A 6902-nucleotide genomic window follows, 5' to 3' on the forward strand; every position below is an offset into this window, starting at 1 on the left:
GCCGTAGGATCGCTGATCTTATTTCCTTCCAGGTATTCCTATAAGAATCACGATAAATTTCGAAGTACGTGTGACCTAAACAAACCCAAGTGAAAACTTATAATAGACGTCATGTTAACGGCATAACCGGGTAAATAGTTTATCTGGACTTAGTTCCAAATATCAGTTGCTTTTGCTGAGTGATTGGAAATAAATGCATAGTGCTGCACACTGCGATTGCACACTGCGACCTACAGCTAAGGAACCTTTCACTTGAAACCCACTGCATCACTTAGATGTCATGTAATTCAAGTTTAAAAAGTTGATCAAATTAATACACTTAGTACTAGAATTTAGAAATTTGAAATTTCACCACTTGCTTACAATATATAGAGCTCGTTATAAGACACTGACGTCATCGGTTGGCCAACTTGACTGAAAGTCGACTCATTCCGAGTCAGACGGACCCGTGAATCCCAGTATATGTATGGCTCTGTAGATTTATGATGGGTCTGAGTGAGTTTGGCTGCGTACAATTTTGGTGAGTCTGAACCAGCGTGAGCCTTAGACAAAAACAACATGTTGTGGAGGAGTCTGAGTGAGCCGTAATTATTTTGCCGACCAGTGATCAACTAGGAAAAAAGCTATCGCCAAACTGTGCGGATGGCGGCAACGGTAAAAGTTTATCCAAGCGGCACCCACCATATGAATGCACCAAAAGAAAAAAAAATTGAGAGAAATTGGGCGGTCAATGCGAGACAAAAGCGTAAGCATTTAATTGCGCCTCTTTGAGTAGGCCCTGAATAGATGGTTTAAGCCGCGTTCAGCACATTGAAAAGTGTCGTTCGGCAGTACACTGGAGACACATCCCTCCTCTTCAAGGAACGAAATGCAACTGGGGGTGATACGCTGCAGACCGCCGTATATATATATATATATATATAATGTCAACAGGAAGTGATACCAAGAAAAGCATCGGGTAAGCAGCTATGGTTGCCATTTAAATGTAGAAAATGGTGTCACGTTACTTTGACGGTGCAGCGCACAGTAGCAAAAACAGTGTGGCAGGAATGTAACTCTTTATTGAGCGAACCTCTGCCCAGGAAAAAGAAGCAAGAGCCAAGCACCACGATAAGAGGGAGCACAGTCGGCGATCATCGAAGAGTTGATCAGTGGGTCAAGCGCGTTGGATTAAACATGAGTTGTCGAAGATTCTAGGGCAATCGCTGGTGCCCCCATGCCTCCCAGAAAGTACTACACGATTCCTGTCGCACATACAATGATTGTACAAGGTTCGGCGAGAGTATACATAACAGTTATAATCAACAATAACAGTCGAAAAAAGCCTTCCCCGACAAAAGCATAAATAAGTACAAGTGCCAATTCCACCCTATTCAATAGCATGGTCCCGATGCGTCAAATGCGAAAGAATAAGTACTTACGCAGGCGTGGTAAAGAAACATAAATAAAATAAAGGAGCAATGTCCGAGAGTTCGGTACTACTGGTAGAGGGATTGAAGATGCTCAACAAGGACTACGTCAGGTCGCAAGCGCCACCGCTATGATTGCGTAATGCCGTCTTGCACGACCTCGTAGTCCAGTGCGCCAAGAGAGAGATAGAGGAAAGAGGAAAGGCAGCCAGGTTAACCAGATATCCGTCTCCGGTTCGCTACCCTACCCAGTGCGCCAAGAGAGAGAGAGACAAAAGGGAAGGAAAGACAGGGAGGTTAGCGAGTGTAAATACCGGCTGGCTACCCTGTGCTGGGGAAAGGGGTAAAGGGAATAAAAGCAGAAGGAAGAGAGAAGAAAAAAAAACAAGAAAAGTGCACACAGTAACGCGATGTTACGCGCAACAATAGTCAAAGTCGTTCGCACAATTCACATGTCCTTAAGAACTTGAGCAAGGCCCTTAAGGCCTTGAGTGCCGAAACCCGTCTGGACCAGTGTCCTAGAACTTTCTCTTCTGTGAAGGGGCGATTGTCCAGTTTTTCGAGCCAAGAAGACGGATCATCTCATAGGGTTCGAAATAGCGTTGCAAAAGTTTTTCACTAAGTCCTCGTAGGCGCAACGTGGTCCAAACCCAAACACCATAGCTGGGCTGACATTCCAAATTGCGCCGTCGAAGCTTGACGTACCGGCTCTCCACACTTTGGTGGTTCTTGGTGTGCAGGCGGGCGTGTTGTTCTGCTTCTTCGGCGTGCTGCAGATATTGTTTTCGGCGGTGACGTGTAGCAGCGTGGCGTCGACAATCGTCGTCGGGGTTCTTCTGAATCAGCTTGAACGGTGTAATCCGCGTCGTTTCTTGATCTACCGTGTTGCAAGCAAAGGATACGTATCAAACGACCGCATCCCAAATCTTGTGTTCGACTTCAGCGTACATCACTATCATGTCAGCGAGCGTTTTCTTCAGATTTTCAGTCATATCATTCGTCTGAGAATGGTAGGCGGTTGTCCTGAGGTGACTTGTCTGGCTATATTGCAGGATAGTTTGAGTAAGCTCAGCTGCTAAAGCCGTTCCTGTGTCACTACTGATGACTTCTTGCGCGCAATATCGCTGGAGGATGTTCTCGAGGAAGAATTGTTAACTTTAGCTGCACTACATTAGGCCAGGACCTTCATTTCCGTGAAGCGAATAATGTAGTCGGTGAACACGACGATCCACTTGTTTCCACATGTTGACGTCGGAAAGGGCCCCAAAAAATTGATCCCGATCTGTTTAAACGGTCAGCAAGGAAGCTCGGCAGGCTGTAGCAATTCCACTAGTTTTGTCGGTGGTGTCTTCGGTCGCCGGCAGTCAAATTAAATCAAATCAAGTTTATTCATTAAAAAAAAGAAAATGGTTACATTTTGGCTTTACAGACGAGGGTCCCCAAGTTGAATACTGTTACCGGGACCCTCGGTGGCTAAATATAAGAAACAAATTGCATAGGTGGCACGACAGAAATAAAATTAACAAAATGTACATTGAGAGAAACAAAGAGGTGAAGTGCAGCAACAGAAACGTCATGAGGACTACAATGTACAGTATAACTATCAACAAATAAATACGATATCCGCGTACAATAGAAGCTTTAAATTATGTAAGGAAGGAACTGAACGAAATAGAGAAAAATATAATCGGTAGACCCAAATGAACATAAAGTACAAATATCAGTGTGCTAAAAATATACGTATAAAAAATATGAACAGACATAGCTAGAAGAGAATACATAAAAAGAAGCATTTATAAACATAACGACTAAAGGCAACGGCAAACATGTGAACAGCAAAACATTGGAAAAATAGCGATAAGAACAAATAAAGAAAATATTTGGAACCATAAATGGGTCAATGTGTCAAAAGGAAATCTTTAAGGAATTTTTTGAAGGCACAGAACGAAGTGAGTGATTTTATATTTCATGGTAAGCGATTCCATAAAAATATGCGAGAAAAACATGACGTTACATTACCATAAGTGGTACGAACACAACGCAGTTAAAAATTTCTCTTAAAGGCAAAACAAGATATATTGTAGTTATGTAATTCATCTAGGTCAATGAATTCGTAAAGCAATAGGTTGTTATGCAACTTCAAAAATAGGATTAATCAGTTATATTTAAACATGATCACGGTCGTTAAAATCAGGTTTTGACGGAGCAAAATGGATGCGTTTGACTGGTGAGGACTGCTAGTAATGATACGAATGGCTCGATTTTGTAAAGGCTGAACTGATAACAGGTGACAATTGCGCGTGCTACTCCAGGCAACGATTCCATAGTTAATATGGCCCTGAATAAAAGCAAAGGGATAAAAAAGCCTTGTCAGAAAAGCAGGCGCGTGCTTTTATTAGAACGCGAATGCCAAATGCCGTTTTGTTCCTAATAATGCTAGTGTGGGAGTCAAATTTGAGGTTAGCGTTCAGGAGAACACCGAGGGATAGAACCAAGCCACCAGCTATAACTTGATGAGCACCAAGTGTTCATCAATCCATAGCAATTTTCCCGTCTTCTTCCCACCATATGGGAAAACCCAAGGTGCCCGGCTCTCTGAGCGTCGTCCAAGACTTCTGGAGGGAGTGCTGCCCACCCAAGGAGGAGGTAGTTTGTGCCGACTGGGGAAAAGTTCTTTTTTACGAGGACGTCGTTGCATTAGCAAAAGGAAGACAGTTCCCGCCGAAATACTCTAGGGACACAGTCGGTCTTGCCTTTTAAGTACTTCACAAGGCTTCGTAACTTCGGGTCTACTCGTTGCTGTCCGGCGAGGTCGTCTGCAGTCATTCTGCCTAAAGAGGCGTTCTCTTCTTTGTCATCTGGGGGCCGCGTGTCTACGGGAGGGCGAGACAGACAGTCAGCAACAGAGTGTTTACGTCCGGACTTGTAGATTACAGTGATGTCATACTCTTGTAGTCTGAGGCTGCACCGTGCCAGGCGTCCCAAAAGGTCCTTTAATTTCGCTAGCCAAGACAACGCCTGATGGTCGCTGACAAATTTAAACGACCTGCCATAAACGTTAGGGTAGAATTTTACTGTAGCCCAAATGATCGCCAGGCATTCCGTTTCGGTCATACAATAATTGCCTTCCGCTTCTGACCACGACCGGCTACCGTAAGCTATCACACATTCATGTCTGTCTTTCCTCTGGACTAGGACTGCACCGTGGTGTAGGCTACTGGCGTCAGTGTCGATTTCTGTATCGGCGCCCTCGCCGAAGAGCGTAGTACGTGATGGCGACTGCATGCGTCGTTTGAGTTCTTGAAATGCGTCGGCCTGCTGAGTTTCCCACTTCAAGTCGACATCACATTTACTTAGCTGTGTCAGCGGCTCAGCGATGCGCAAAAAGTCCTTGGCAAATTCCCTGTAGTCGGTGCACATGCCAAGGAATCTACGCACTAACTTCTTGTCGATAGGCTGTGGGAACACTGCGATGGCAGTCGTCTTCAGGGGGTCGCGGTGGACTACAGATTTGCTGATGACGTGGCCCAGCAACAGAAACTCATCGTAAGCGAAACGGCACTTTTCCGGCTTCAGGGTGAGCCCTGATAACTTGGTGGCCTCTAGTACTGTTGCAAGCCGCCTAAGGTGATCGTTGAAATTTCTGGCTAAGACGACGACGTCAACAAAGTAAACAAGAGAGGTCTGCTACTTCAATTCATTTGAAACCGTGTCCATCACGCGCTGGAATGTTGCAGGCGCCGTGCACAGTCCAAATGACATAACCTTGAGCTCATAGAGGCTGTCTGGCGTGATGACGGCGGTATTCTCGCGATCTCTGTCGTTGACGTTTATTTTCCAATAGGCAGACTTGAGGTGCATCGACGTGAAGTATTCAGCGTTGCAAAGCCCAGCCAATGCGTCGTCTATCCGCGGGAGGGGGTATACATCCTTCTTCGTGATCTTGTTCAGTCAGCAATAATCGACGCAGAAATGTAGGTTTCCGTCCTTTTTCTTCACCAGGGCTACAGGAGATGCTCTTGGGCTTTTCGGCGGCTGGATGATGTCTTCGCGGAGCATTTCGCTGGATGGTTGCCTTATAACTGCGTTTTCTCGTCGAAACTCGGTAAGGGCGCTGGCAGAGTGGTCGAGTGCCAACTTTGGTTATTACGCAATGCTTTGCAACTGAGGTTTGACGAATCCTCGATGACATGGAAAAGCAGTCTTTGTATCGTCGGAGAAGACTTAGCAGCTGTTGTTCTTTAATCATGGGGAGACCTGGATTTACGTAGAAGTCTTGTTCGCGATGAATTCCTATGCGCGTAACGCTTACTAAGGCGAAATTATTATTTGTTTTTATCTTACACAATCATAACGCTGATTTCCCTAAACAACGAAGTAGCGAGAGACAGTATGAGTGGCGAAAATTTCCGTTAATGGTGTGTGTGTGTGACAACTTTATTATATATCATTCAAATTAATGGCGTGGATCCAAGCTGCACCTCGGGTAGCGCTTATGGTCTACAAAAGAGTTTTTCCTTGGTTTACGATGTCAGCACCAAACGTTTTCGAGGAATGGTTCATATCAACTGGTTGCTTGTGCTTTCACCTTTCGGGGAGGAAAGCACCTGCACTTTTTTCCCGGGCCGATAATTGCCAATACGACCTGGCACGCAACACTTGTTAGGCGTTCCACCTTCCATTTTTGCATCAAGCAGAGTTCATGTGCCAGCGTAGAAGCAATGTGTGGCGATTCTTAGAGCGCGCGCACACATAGGTGAAACGTTGTTGTATTACTTCGGGCGTATGGCGGTGTCCAACATTGATTGGCCGGCCGGAAGAAGTGACGTCAGAATTTTGGGCAGAGACCTGGTTCTACCATCTGTTGGTGTAAGGCGCGCAAGCTGTTGGTAAATGGAAAGCATTTGAGGAACCATGAGGCGAAAAATGCGGCGTGATCAAGCGATGGCACCAAAAATCGCCGACGGTGCAAAAAAGTGCAAGGACGTCAAGAAATGCCCGGATATACGTCGCATTGGTCATGGCGGTTCCTCTAGACAAAGTAACATAACTCCTTTGAAAAGGAAATTTGGTAAAATTCAATCTGGGTGGAAATTGAAACCGAACCTGGGCAGTAGCTACTGAGGATGCGGACTGCAGAGCAGCATACGAATATGCTCGGCAAGGGCAGCTGGCGGGTATGAAAAACGCGGAGGCCGCCACATTCCACATGTGCTGCTTGAGAAAGATAGACGGGTACACACAACTCTCCCAAATTTTTATTTTTTAAGCGGAATGTAGTGTGCATGTTAATGTAAGCTACAGCTTGATTATTCATGGTAGGCGTCTTTAGTTATTGGGCTGAAGTGTTCGTTGGTCCATGCCCGCTTATATATCCCCTGGGATGTATTTGCGCTGCTTTCTTATGCCGTCTCTTAGCAATTCACAATACATTTGCACATTTACATATACCCCTACAGCGCTATGATCTTTTGTGTATCAATTCAACTGATC

Source organism: Dermacentor andersoni, chromosome 8 (assembly GCF_023375885.2).
Source record: "Dermacentor andersoni chromosome 8, qqDerAnde1_hic_scaffold, whole genome shotgun sequence".
Classification (NCBI taxonomy): Eukaryota; Metazoa; Arthropoda; class Arachnida; order Ixodida; family Ixodidae; genus Dermacentor; species Dermacentor andersoni.